This window comes from Nerophis lumbriciformis, linkage group LG20, assembly GCF_033978685.3.
Source record: "Nerophis lumbriciformis linkage group LG20, RoL_Nlum_v2.1, whole genome shotgun sequence".
Classification (NCBI taxonomy): domain Eukaryota; kingdom Metazoa; phylum Chordata; class Actinopteri; order Syngnathiformes; family Syngnathidae; genus Nerophis; species Nerophis lumbriciformis.
This window is the reverse complement of record NC_084567.2, coordinates 35,294,018-35,308,865: the sequence shown is the minus strand read 5'-3', so window position 1 is coordinate 35,308,865 and position 14,848 is coordinate 35,294,018. Positions and strand designations below refer to the sequence as shown.

The 14,848-nt window shown below is 40.3% G+C and overlaps 1 protein-coding gene across 1 annotated transcript in view; it reads left to right on the top strand.

Moving 5' to 3' along the window:
• The window catches only part of LOC133619667 (leucine-rich repeat transmembrane neuronal protein 4), a 292,884-nt gene that overhangs the window by 211,194 nt on the left and 66,842 nt on the right, over window positions 1-14,848 (top strand). The gene's annotated exons all lie outside the window — the stretch shown is intronic.

Below are 14,848 nucleotides of genomic sequence, written 5' to 3'. Positions count from 1 at the left end.
ATATATATTGGCTCTGTAGGGTGGGGTGAGTCACTTCTCTGCAAATCATGAGATATAAGCAGCGGTTCATTCAGGGTTTTTTTTTTTAGATTTTCATTGTTCAACTACTTTGCATTTCACAAGGAATAATACATGGACATGCATCCAGTCAGCATGAGAGCATACAGCTAACACACGACAATCCAGATGCACTGCAACCCGTATGGTAATGACTTAATATCAGTCCTCCCACAGCATCGTGGCGTGGGTGTGCAGTTTGTCCCCTGTCACTTCACACCGTTCTCTGTTAGATAACCTAGCATGAGGGATTTTACACATTCTACCAATATTTTTTTTTTAGTAATATATATGGTTACGCTCCAGATTATTCAAAACCCAAAACCAGTGAAGTTGGCATGTTGTGTAATTCGTAAATAAAAACAGAATACAATGTTTTGCAAATCCTTTTCAACTTATATTCAATTGAATAGACTGCAAAGACAAGATATTTAATGTTCCAACTGAGAAACTGATTTTTTTTTTTTTAGCAAATAATCATTAAATTAGAATTTAATGTCAAAAAATCTGGCACAGGGGCATTTTTACCACTGTGTTACATGGCCTTTCCTTTTAACAACACCCAGTAAACGTTTGGGAACTGAGGAGACCAATTTTTGAAGTTTTTCATGTGAAATTAGTTCCCATTCTTGCTTGATGTACAGCTTAAGTTGTTCAACAGTCCGGGGGTCTCCGTTGTGGTATTTTAGGCTTCATAATGCGCCACACATTTTCAATGGGAGACAGGTCTGGACTACAGGCAGACCAGTCTAATACCCACACTTTTTTACTATGAAGCCACACTGTCTTGCTGAAATAAGCAGGGGCGTCCATGATAACCTTGCTTGGATGGCAACATATGTTGCTCCAAAACCTGTATGTACCTTTCAGCATTAATGGTGCCTTCACAGATGTGTAAGTTACCCATGCCTTAGGCACTAATACACCCCCATACCATCACAGATGCTAGCTTTTGAACTTTGCGCCTAGAACAATCCGGATAGTTCTTTCCCTCTTTATTCTGGAGGATGCGACATCCACAGTTTCCAAAAACAATTTGAAATGTAGACTCGTCAGATCACAGAACACTTTTACACATTGCATCAGTCCATCTTAGATGAGCTCGGGCCCACCCAGCAAAGCTGGCTGCGTTTCTGGGTGTTGTTGATAAATGGCTTTCGCTTTGCATAGTAGAGTTTCTAACTTGCACTTGCAGATGTAGTGACAAACTTTAGTTACTGACAGTGGTTTTCTGAAGTGTTCTTGAGCCCATGTGGTGATATCCTTTACACACATCAGTTTGATGTCGCTTTTTGATGCGGCACCACCTGAGGGATCGAAAGTCCGTAATATCATCGCTTGCGTGCAGTGATTTCTCCAGATTCTCTGATCTTTTTGATGATAGTACTGACCGTAGTTGGTGAAATCCCTAAATTCCTTGCAACAGTTCGTTGACAAAGTGGTGACCCTCGCCCCATCCTTGTTTGTGAATGACTGAGCATTTCATGGAAGCTGGTTTTATCCCCAATCATGGCACCCACCTGTTACCAATTAGCCTGTTCACCTGTGGGATGTTCCAAATAAGTGTTTGATGAGCATTCCTCAACTTTCTCAGTCTTTTTTTCCCCACTTGTGCCATCTCTTTTGAAACATGTTGCAGGGATCAAATTCCAAATGAGCTAATATTTGCAAAAAATAACAACTTTTACCAGTTTGAACGTTAAATATCTTGTATTTGCAGTCTATTCAATTTAATATAAGTTGAAAATGATTTGCAAATCATTGTATTCTGTTTTTATTCACCATTTACCAACTTCACTGGTTTTGGGTTTTGTAAAAAAAATTTAAGGTTTTAACTAGAGATGTCCGATAATGTCTTTTTTGCCGATATTGTCCAACTCTTAATTACCGATACCGATATCAACCGATACCGATATATACAGTCGTGGAATTAACACATTATTATGCCTTATTTTGTCGTGATGCCCCGCTGGATGCATTAAACAATGTAACAAGGTTTTCCAAAATAAATCAACTCAAGTTATGGAAAAAAAAAATGCCAACATGGCACTACCATATTTATTATTGAAGTCACACATTATTTTGTTTAACATGACTCAAAACAGCAGCTTGGAATTTGGGACATGCTCTCCCTGGGAGAGCATGAGGAGGTTGAGGTGGGGTGGGGGGGCAGGGGGTAGCGGGGGGTGTATATTGTAGCGTCCCGGAAGAGTTAGTGCTGCAAGGGGTTCTGGGTATTTGTTCTGTTGTGTTTATGTTGTGTCAAAGTGCGGATAAAGAGGGGAGGAGTATATTTACAGATAGAATTCACCAAGTCAAGTATTTCATATATATATATATATATATATATATATATATATATATACACAAAAGTGCTTTCATCAAATGCACTAGATGGCAGTATTGTCCTGTTTAAGAGTGTCACAACATTGCTGTTTACGGCAGACGAACTGCTTTACGGTAGACGAAAACGTGACTGCTGTTGTTGTGTGTTGTTACAGCGCTGGGAGGACGTTAATGAAACTGCCTAACAATAAACCCACATAAGAAACCAAGAACTCGCCTTCGATCATTCTACAGTTATAACGTCATTGGGCAGGCACGCCGTTTATATTGTGGGAAAGCGGTTTCGGGAGATAATTTGTCCCGGGAGGTTTTCGGGAGAGGCGCTGAATTTCGGGAGTCTCCCGGACAATCCGGGAGGGTTGGCAAGTATATCTTGCACAAACACAGCGGGGTAGAGCGAAGGGGAATGGTGATGCGTCGAGATGGTCGTGTGTTCAGCTTTGAATCCCGGCTAATGCGAGCGCCGGCCGACTCGACGAGGCAGACGGAGCCAGCTGCCGTCAGCGGGTCAGGGTGCAACACCTCCCATGTATGACTTTTTACATCCACGCACATATTTGTAGTCTCTCGACGGAGAGCTGTTTGTTATCCTCGGCAAGACATTTCAAGCAAACGCGTCCAAGGCTGTTTGACTAGATGTCTGCCAACATAGTATTTACTTTTTGTTTGTCTTGCAGCATCCTCTAGGCTGTGCTAAAATAAAACTATTCTCAACTTCACAAGTGGAATGATGAATAGACGCAGGGAGGAAGAAAGTCTTTCTCAGAAGCTTCTTCATCTGCACAAACAAAGGCATGAGGTGTCAAGGCGCATGAACTAAGTAGTTCGTACAATAGCGGTAAGTCAGTGTTAGTAATCCGTTCCAAGAAGTCAGACAAAAACGGATGCAATTTTTAACATAAAAATAATGTAACTCACATTAATCCATACCAGACCGAAAATGACTAACCGATAACACAGTTTAGAGAGAATCAGAAACAGAAATACTTACTTACTAATCCCCGGGAGAAATTTGTGAAGAGTTTGGGAACAACAGCAACTCAGCCACCAAGTGGTAGGCCATGTAAACTGACAAAGAGGGGGTCAAGTGCATAGTGTAAAGACTTTCTGCACAGTCAGTTGCTACAGAGCTTCAAACGTCATGTGACCTTCCGATTAGCCCACGTACAGTACGCAGAGAGCTTCACGGAATGGGGTTTCCATGGCCGATCAGCTGCATCTAAGCCATAAAACACCAAGTCCAATGCAAAGGGTCGGATGCAGTGGTGTAAAGCACGTCGCCACTGGGCTCTAGAGCAGTGGAGACGCCTTCTCTGGAGTGATGAATCACGATTTTCCGTCTGGCAAACTGATGGACGAGTTTGGGTTTGGAGGTTGCCAGGAGAACGCTACATTTCGGACTGCATTGTGCCGAGTGTGAAATTTGGTGGAGGAGGAATCATGGTGTGGGGTTGTTTGTCAAGAATTGGGCTTGGCCCCTTAGATCCAGTGAAATTAACTTTGAATGCTCCAGGATACCAAAACATTTTGGCCAATTCCACGCTCCCAACCTTGTGGGAACTGTTCGGAGCGGGTCACTTCCTCTTCCAACATGACTGTGCACCAGTGCACAAAGCAAGGTCCATCAAGACATGGATGACAGAGTCTGGTGTGGATGGACTTGACTGGCCTGCACAGAGTCCTGACTTCAACCCGGGGATGAATTAGAACGGAGACTGAGAGCCAGGCCTTCTCCACCAACATCAGTGTGTGCGCTCGCCAATGCGCTTTTGGAAGAATGGTCAAAAATTCTTATAAACACACTCGGCAACCTTGTGGACAGCCTTCCCAGAAGAGTTGAAGCTGTAATAGCTGCAAAAGGTGGACTGACATCATACTGAACCTTATGGGTTAGGAATGGGATGGCACTTCCAAGTTCATATGTGAGTCAAGGCAGGTGGCCAAATACTTTTGGCAATATAGTGTATTTCCAGATGTTTCATTACAGTACGTCCGAAAAGGAGTAGGAAGAAGCTGAGCTTAATTAATCCTACCCCTTTTTATACCATTTCCTTGTTCTCCGTAACAGAACAGTGAATAAATAGATAAATGATATACTAAAGTACTGTATTTTCCGGACTATAAGGCGCACTTAAAATATTTTTGTTTCTCAAAACTCGACAGTGCGCCTTATAACCCGGTGCGCCCAATGTAAGAAATACGTTTGGTTGAGCTTACCAACCTCGAAGCTATTTTATTTGGTACATGGTGTAATGATAAGTGTGACCAGTAGATGGCAGTCAAACATAAACGATTAGTGTAGGCTGCGCTATGATGGCAATATGACTCAAGTAAACACCAACATTGTATATGTTCCATTGAAAATATAGAACATTACACACGGAGTTTAAAAATGTATCAAAATGTTTTAGTACGACTTTGGTAAGCTATGAAGCCGTGGTGTATGTGGTTCAACATACGAGTATTATTATGGTGTGTGTATAAGGTAAGACATATCTGGCAATATTATGCAAAAGCAACTTTTCTTACCTTCTGGTACCTGCTGATTTGTATTTGGGATCTGCATAAATCCTGAAAATTTGCGCGCTCCCGCCTTTGTAGTCCGTGCCGACCCTGTAGTCGATAAGCTTCTTCTTTTTCTTTATCTTCTTGTTATGGGACATTCATCCTCCGCTGTTGCTATTTCTAATATAAAGTAGTGTAAAGTTCTTACTTATATCTGTCAGTAAACTCGCCATGAAAGTGCTAAAACATACCGGTGTAGTGAGTTTACATTATTCACCCAAGGAACTTTAGTTATTAGAGAGTTCCGGTCGGACGGTTTTTCACGGGATACATTTCCGGCGCATGAGGAATATGCTGCTCCGCTATTGATCGAAGTAAAGTCTGAATGTCATTAAAACAGTTAGCTCCTTCTTTTGACACTTCTTCCACTCCCGTCCTTGCACGCTACACCGCAATGGTACTAAAGACAAACAAAAAATATCGGTGACACATTTGATGGAGTATTTGTTGGAAATGCTGCATGTATTGGAGTGGATAGTGGTGTGTTTTATTTTGCCAGTCCAAAGAGGGACAAGCGGTAGAAAATGGATTGATGCGCAATGTTGTATTTACTTCTAGACGATGCTTAAAATCGGATAATTGGAATTCAAAGACAAGAGGATAGAGATTTCTTGGTACATCAGTTTACTTCTACCCTTCTATGTCTTGTTTGATTCTGTCAATAGTTGAGACCGTCTGTTATTTGACCCTCCCTGACTCTTCATGCTAATGTTGCTTTGTGTAACAACACCACAGAGGGATCTGTTAGAACCCATGGGACACCAAACACTGCCTTCGCCTTGTTAACGCGCCTTAATATAAAAACCCCGTTTAATGGACTTGTTTCCATTCAGGGCAGCTCTGCCATATTTCCGAAGCTTAAGACGCTCGCTTGTGTCAAACAGGACACATTCCCCTCTGAGACCTTACTTTTACAACAACAGCAGTGTTGTCAGACAGGATTTGTTATATTTTGGAAAGGGATTCATGTTCCTGTAATCTCCTATTTATGGATTAGGAGTATACCCTGTCATGTATTAATCATGACAGTCTTGTGTTCTACTATACAGTAGTCTGATATAACATGAATACATCATTATGTTGTCGCTACCAACTCCTGCTAAATATTACCCTTTGAAGTCATGATCTCTAAATCCCTTACTTAGAGACAGTCCGACTCAGTACGTGTCCATGCACTAAATTAGTCCGATTTCTCAAGTAGTTCGGCTAAAAAATAAGCATCCTACAACCCATGGAAACACCTTAATCCGATTGTGTTCGGTTTTTGAGAAGCCGGACCAACACACCTGGACTGTGTGATTGAAAACCAGATCTCCAGAGGGTGTGTGCAGCCAAAGAATGACCCTTCATATCGCGCAAGCGCCAGTCTCATGGAGCGGGATATTACCCAGAAGCAGATATTCAATCAAAACAGGCAACAACTGTAATTAAGAGGATACTTTATATGCTTCACAAGTTAAAAGAACGGAACATTTTGAAGTGAATCTATGGAAGAAAAACTGATTTATTTAAGAAAATAGCTCAGGCAATGGAGAATGCGGCCTCAGTCAGTCTCCCCAATAAAAACGAGTGCGATGGAAGAGAAGCAGGTATATTAAAGGCAAAAAATAAAGGGTACACAAACCTCTTCAGGCTCTATATGTGCACTTCGAATTGACAACAACTCTGTATTCCACACAACAGGGGAGCTTGTCCACAGCAATAGCAACCCACCAACCCTCTGGAGTGCTATGGGGGCACAGTCAGTCTTTTCCTTTGGATTTAAAACTCCTTCCATCAAACCACGGAGCCTTTTGAATGAACTCTGAGACATTGGAAGGTTTTGTTTCCACGATTCTTTGTCTGAAAATTCCTTCAAAACAACTCTCTCCCGCCAGTCTGTCTTTGCTTCGAACATGTATCGCTCTGAGACCTTCTTGACTGCAGTGTCATGTTCGTGGCGCGATCCATGGTCATTTCTTGATTCATTATTGCGATTTGACGTCAGCTTAGGCATTATAGATGTATCCATCCATCCATCCATTTTCTACCGCTTATTCCCTTTTGGGGTCGCGGGGGGCGCTGGAGCCTATCTCAGCTACAATCGGGCGGAAGGCGGGGTACACCCTGGACAAGTCGCCACCTCATCGCAGGGCCAACACAGATAGACAGACAACATTCACACACTAGGGCCAATTTAGTGTTGCCAATCAACTTATCCCCAGGTGCATGTCTTTGGAGGTGGGAGGAAGCCGGAGTACCCGGAGGGAACCCACGCAGTCACGGGGAGAACATGCAAACTCCACACAGAAAGATCCCGAGCCCGGGATTGAACCCAAGACTACTCAGGACCTTCGTATTGTGAGGCAGATGCACTAACCCCTCTGCCACCGTGAAGCCCCATTATAGATGTAGTATGTGCCAATATTACAGCGGATGTCAGGAAACAGAGCTAAGCTGTTTTGGTGTGACATCATAGTCAACCAGAAAAGCAATGCATTAATCTGAGCTAAAAGGAAATAAGTGCCCTCTAGTGTTCGGGAGGCACATGGCGTTTGACCAATAGTCACATTAGAGCAGGTCTGGGAAATTATTTGGTCTCGGGGGGCCAAATTTAGAGAAAAAAATGCGTCTGGGGGCCGGTATATCTATTTTTAAGAACACTAATACAAAACCTCACAATGCTAAAAACGTTATGCCTGAAAAAACGGAATGGAATTTTAATTTTTTTTTACCGAATGAGACACCCAGAATGAAAATCAAGAATGTGTCATGATCTGTGGTCTGGATTGTTTTTGTTATTTTCTGTTTGTTTTGAACTCTTTTAGTTCCTGTTTGTGCTCCCTTGTTTGTTTAGTTACCATGGCGACTTATTAGTTTCACCTGCCTCGTGTTCGGGACACGCACCTGCTCTTATTAAAAGACTATGATTTAAGCCTGTCTTTGCCTGACATTGCTCTTTTCATGCTCGTTTCATGCCATTGCTTCATTCATGCCGCAGTAAGTCTTGTTCGTTCTATGCCATAGTTTGGTTAGTTGTTTTCTATGTCCATAGTTCAGTGTAAGTGTTAACGTATGTTTCCTGCGTTAAGTTTTATGTTCCTTAGCCTCTCGTGCAATCGGCCCGCTTTCCTTTTGTGGACAGCCTGCACTTCATCCATGGCCACCAGACCTGTGCCCCCCCCCTGCAGAGCAGGAAAAAAAAGAAACGGCAGATCAACTGGTCTAAAAAGGGGGTCTATTTAAATGCTAAAGTATACAAATGAGTTTTAAGATGGGACTTAAATGCTTCTACTGAGGTAGCATCTCTAACTGTTACCGGGAGGGCATCCCGTAGTACTGGAGCCCGAATAGAAAACACTCTATAGCCCGCAGACTTTTTTTGGGGCTCTAGGAATCACTAATAAGCCGGAGTTCTTTGACTAATTTAGTGCATGGAAACGTAGTGACTGACTCCTCTCGGAGTGCTGCTTGAATGTTTGTTTGCCCACCAAGTGTTTGAGCCATTTGAGTCTCCAACCGGATGTGACAAAAAAAAACAAAAAAACTATGAAAATATTTTACAGAGGAATTGGTCGGCGACTATAAAAATGACGAATTCTGTACCCAGCCCTTGTCATCATGCATAGTCTCACATGGCTTTCTTCTCAACACTTTGTTTCTGAATATCATATAGTGGAATGATATTGAATTAATAAGGTTATATAGACAGCCTTGGCCTTTAAGTGGTTGCCGCTGGTTTCTGACAGGTTTTATAAGCAGAAAGAAAGAATGAGAAAAGGAGACAACGGCACTGAGAATAGCTTCCCATGACTACCGCCCCCTAACAATAGTCCTGTCATCCCCTTCCAAAGAGCATATGCCCAGGTTCTTGGTGGCATCTCGAAAAAGAGAATGTCAGGGCGAAAATACATTTCCCGGGCCAATTTAGTGGAGGAAGGTGAAGTTTCCACTCTAAAAGATGGAAAGTGGGAATCACTGACATCTGTGAGTGGAAATGTTCTTTCTTTCTTTGTTGGTGTGGCATTTGTATTCATTACACAAGTGCATTCCAATGCAACACAGGTGAAGAGGGGAGAGAGAGGCAAAATGCAAAAAAATAAAAACGATGCATGTAAAATTCAAGCAGAAGGGAGCACTGTGTAAAATGAGAGTGCCGTTTCCGCAGAGTAACACCTGAACTCTGCTGATCCGTGCCTTTTTTTATTTTTTATTGATGCAAGATCTCATTACATGCATTAATGCATTACATTATAGAGCAAACAATGCATTACATCATGAGTCATACTTGCCAACCCTCCCGAATTTTCCGGGAGACTCCCGAAATTCAGCGCCTCTCCCAAAAAACTCCCGGTACAAATATTCTCCCGAAAATCTCCCGATTTTCAGCCGGAGCTGGAAGCCACGCCCCCTCCAGCTCCATGCGGACCTGAGTGAGGACAGCCTTTTTTCATGACGGGAGGACAACAGGGTGACAAGAACTAAATCATCCAGACTAGAGATAAATTGTATTATTATGTTTATTTTACCTAAAAATAAATATATTTATTAACTAAAAAAAAAATAATAAATAAATACATTTTTACTTTATTTTGCTAAAAACATCAAAATTAATTGTATTTTTATTTGTATTTTTTCGTGACTCCTTATTACATCCAGCCATAGAATTATACATTAAAATAAACATATTTCAAATAATTGATTTTAAATTATCATAATAATTCGTTTAAAATGACCATATTTAATTATTAAAATAATTGCTTGTTTATCAACAACTTTATCATTGTATTCATTACATTTTGAAACTCTCAGAAGCCAAGTTATGTTATATTCCTTAATATTTATTTATGCAAATTTGAAGTATCAATTATCCAAACACAGTTTTGTTTGCATATTTTCAGGGTATATATATCTATATCTATCTATATATATATATATATATATATATGTATGAAACACTTGACTTGGTTACTAGCTGTCAATATACTCCTCCCCTCTTAACCACGCCCCCAACCACGCCCCGCCCCACCCTTAACCACGCCCCCACCCCCCACCTCCCGAAATCGGAGGTCACAAGGTTGGCAAGTATGTCATGAGTAGTCTTTGACTGTCCGGAACTGCACTTTTGCTGCGATTTATCAAGATTCAAGTCATTTGAAAGCACACTTTTAAATAAAATCTTTGTTTTTGATTAACTAGAATTTGGGATAAGAAGTAACGCACATGTAAAAATACTAGGGCTGTCAAAAAATAATGAGTTAACTCGTGATCACAAACCATACTTGCCAACCCTCCCGGATTTTCCGGGAGACTCCCGAAATTCAGCGCCTCTCCCGAAAACCTCCCGGAAGAAATTTTCTCCCGAAAATCTCCCGGAATTCCTGAGTCCAGTGTGCGCACACAAGGAGACGAAGCAGAAGAACGAGACCGTAGTCAAGAGCGCAGGGGAGACACTTCTCCAGGGCTGATGTATGCTCGGGGCAACACCCTTCACCTTACCCGACAGTGGGTCTCCACAGCGGACGACTTTAGGGTGAATGATGAGTCCAGCGATTAGTTACAAATCTTGCTTTATTGATTGCTTGCACACAGCCAATTCAACACAAAACGCATTTACGCTACCGCTCCCTCTCTTCTCTCGCCCACACACTCACGGACGTCACTCACCTCACATGCTGTCACCTATTAAAGGGCCACACACACACATACTCTACTCTCATAACACACAGTACAGTTAGTAGAACAACTGTGTTTTCATTACTGTGTATTTGATAAGTGCCATTGCCCCGGAACTGTATTGCATTGTACTTTCAAGTACAACAATGAGTAGATGAGTGTTATATGTGTGTATATGTGTAAATAAATGAACACTGAAATTCAAGTATTTCTTTTATTTATATTTAATAAAATAAATAAATATATATATAGCTAGAATTCACTGAAAGTCAAGTATTTCACATATATATATATATATATATATATATATATATATATATATATATATATATATATATATATATATATCAATCAATCAATCAATCAATGTTTATTTATATAGCCCTAAATCACAAGTGTCTCAAAGGGCTGCACAAGCCACAACGACATCCTCGGTACAAAGCCCACATAAGGGCAAGGAAAAACTCACCCCAGTGGGACGTCGATGTGAATGACTATGAGAAACCTTAGAGAGGACCGCATATGTGGGTAACCCCCCCCCCCCCCTCTAGGGGAGACCGAATGCAATGAATGTCGAGTGGGTCTGACATAATATTGTGAGAGTCTAGTCCATAGTGGATCCAACATAACAGTAAGAGTCCAGTCCATAGTGGGGCCAGCAGAACACCATCCCGAGCGGAGACGGGTCAGCAGCGCTGAGATGTTCCCAGCCGATGCACAGGCGAGCGGTCCACCCCGGGTCCCGACTCTGGACAGCCAGCACTTCATCCATGGCCACCAAACCTGTGCCCCCCGCCCTCCACAAGGAAGAGGGGAGCAGAGGAGAAAAGAAAAGAAGCGGCAGATCAACTGGTCTAAAGGGGGGTCTATTTAAGTATACAAATGAGTTTTTTTTAATATATATATATATATATATATATATATATATATATATATATGTATGAAATACTCGAGTTGGTGAATTCTAGTTGTAAATATACTCCTCCCCTCTTAACCACGCCCCCAACCACGCCCCCCGCCCCAACCACCCCCCACCTCCCGAAATCGAGGTCTCAAGGTTGGCAAGTATGTCACAAACAATTATTGCATCAATCATATACACTGCAAAAAGTCAGTGTTCAAAAACAAGAAAGAAAATAGAAAAATGAGGGGGTATTTTATTTGAACTAAGCAAAATTATCTACAAATAGAACAAGAAAATTTGGCTTGTCAAAACTTTCCAAAACAAGTAAAATTAGCTTACCTCAATGAACCCCAAAATACCTTAAAATAAGTATATTCTCACTAATAACAAGTGCACTTTGTTGGAAAATATTCTTAAATTAAGTAAATTTTAGTGCCATTATCTTGACATAATGATATGCGCTCGGCATCATGATTTTTTTTTCATGGTTGAAGTAAGAAATGATTACTTTAAAAAAGTAGTTTTATACTTGTGAGTGTTGATGACACAGCTTTGCAACAGTTGATATTCTAGTTGCAAGCTTGTTTTACTCAATATAGGTCGTAAAATCTCAGCAACAAGCTGTAATATCTTACTGAGATCATTTAAACCCTTAAAACAAGTAAAACACTCGAACATAAAATCTGCTTAATGAGAAGAATTACCTTATCAGACAGAAAATAAGCAAATATCACCCTTATTTGAGATATTTAATCTTACTTAGATTTCAGTTTTTGCAGTGTGCAATTTCGCTGCGATTTATCAAGATTCAAGTCATTTGACAGCACACATTTAAATTAATACTTTTTTTTGATTAACTTGAATTTGAGATAAGAAGTAACACACATGTAAAAATATTAGGCCTGTCAAAAATAATCATTATCACAAACAATTATTGCATCAATCATATATAAACACTGATTTATCACACAATTTATTTTGTTCATACTTGCTCCTTTATTTTAACCGCTGATGGTTTGGTTACCTGAAAGGCGGCGCGAGTTGTTAGATGGTCAATGTCCGTTCAATGCATACCGTATTTTTCGGACTATAAGGCGCACTTAAAATCCTTTCATTTTCTCAAAAATCGACGGTGTGCCTTATAACCCGGTGCGCCTAATATACGGAATAATTGTAGTTGTGCTTACCGATCTCGAAGCAATTTTATTTAGTACATGGTGTAATGATAAGTGTGACCAGTAGATGGCAGTCACACATAAGAGATACGTGTAGACTGCAATATGACGCCAGTAAACGACACCAAAACTTTACATGTTCCATTAAAAATAAAGAACATTACACACGGCACTCAAAAATATGTCAAAATGTTTTAGTGCGACTTTGAAGCCGCACCGCTTGATGGATTGTCGGCCCATTATGACTACCGTAGTCAGAGATACAAGTATTACTATGGTGTGTGTATAAGGTCCGCAAAATGGCACCCAAAAGTAGACATTATCTGCCGTTTTGTTTCACAATATTATGCAAGACCAACTTGTCTTACCTTCTGGTACCTGCTGATGTGTATTTGAGATCTGCATAAGTCCTGAAAATTTGCGCACGTCCGCCACTGTAGTCCGTGACGATGCCGTAGTCGATAATCTTCTTTTTTCACTATCTTGTTATGGGCCATTCACCCTCTGCTGTTGCCATTTTTAATATAAAGTAGCGTAAAGTTCTAACTTATATATCGCCATGGAAGCGCTAAAAACTACCGGTGTAGTGAGTTTATATTATTCACCCAAAGAACTTCAGTTATTAGAGAGTTCCGGTCGGACGTTTTTTTTTACGGGACAAATTCCGGCGTTGAGGAGATGCTGCTCCGTTGTTGATTGAAGTAAAGTCTGAATGTCATTAAAACAGTTAGCTCCATCTTTTGACACTTCTTCCACTCCCGTCCTTGCACGCTACACCGCTACAACAAAGATGATGGAGAAAAGATGCTATCGAAGGTGAACCACGTAAAATAAGACCGCCCACAAAACGACGCATCTTGAAGCGACTGTCAAAAAGCGACTTGAAGATGGTCTGTAAAACATCATCTATGCAATATTTTGACCAAAGAACCACCATTACATGTTATGTAGACCACAAGGAAGTGTTTTATATTTAGAAAAAAAATCATATGACCTCTTTAATCAATCAATGTTTATTTATATAGCCCTAAATCACAAGTGTCTCAAAGGGCTGCACAAGCCCTTTAATGCGCCTTATAGTCCGGTGCGCCCTATGGTCCGGAAAATACGGTACGTCAGTGCAAAAATATGAGTGAGGAGACCACGACTGGTGTGCTCGCTGCAAAATTCCACTTCAAAATAGACCAAGATGGAACCACTAGCAAGTTTTGAGCAAATAAATAAATGAAGTGCATTTAAGAAACATTTACAAATTGTTCCTGGATGACATTCTGACAAGAAAAGTGCATTTGTGTCCAAATATAATATAAAGAATATAAAGACAATATAACATGCATCCACAAACGTGGATGCATATGCAAAAGTGCAATATGTGTACAGTAATCTATTTATTTATATCTGCACCTTATTGCTCTTTTATCCTGCACTACCATGAGCTAATGCAACACAATTCCGTTCTTATCTGTACTGCAAAGTTCAAATTTGAATGACAATAAAAGGAAGTCTAAGTCTAAATATTGGGGTCTTTTTAAAGCTCGTTGAAATTATGCCAGCGAGAAATAACCTGTGATTAGTGATTAATCCAAATTCAAAAGTGTGATTTAGTTGGGCTACAAATTAGTAACATTTATGAAGGATTCAAATGGTCAAGTCTAATGCTAATTTCCAAGTGTTCAAGGTCATTTCAATTCAGGGCTTTCTGCTGCGCCGCTCCCAGTCTGTGGAACGCTCTCCCTGACCACCTGAGGGCACCACAGACTGTGGATGCTTTTAAAAAAGGCTTAAAAACCTTTCTTTTTAAAAAATACTTTTTTTTTTAGATATATGCATACTAATTGTAGCTATTTGGCTGTTCTAGTTTTTATTTTTATTTATTTTTTATTATCTTTTTATTTTTGTAATACACTGTAGCACTTTGAGGTCGTTTACTCAATGTAAAGTGCTTTTTACAGATAAAATCTATTATTATTATTATTATTCAATCTTTGAAAAATAACATTTGCAATCAGATCAATATGCAGGACCCTGCTTCATGTGTTTTTACAGTTAATTGTATAGGTGTATGTACTATTGCCTCTAAATAATTGATATTTTTAAAGGGGAATATTATCACAATTTCAGAAGGGTTAATTAAAACCATTAAAAA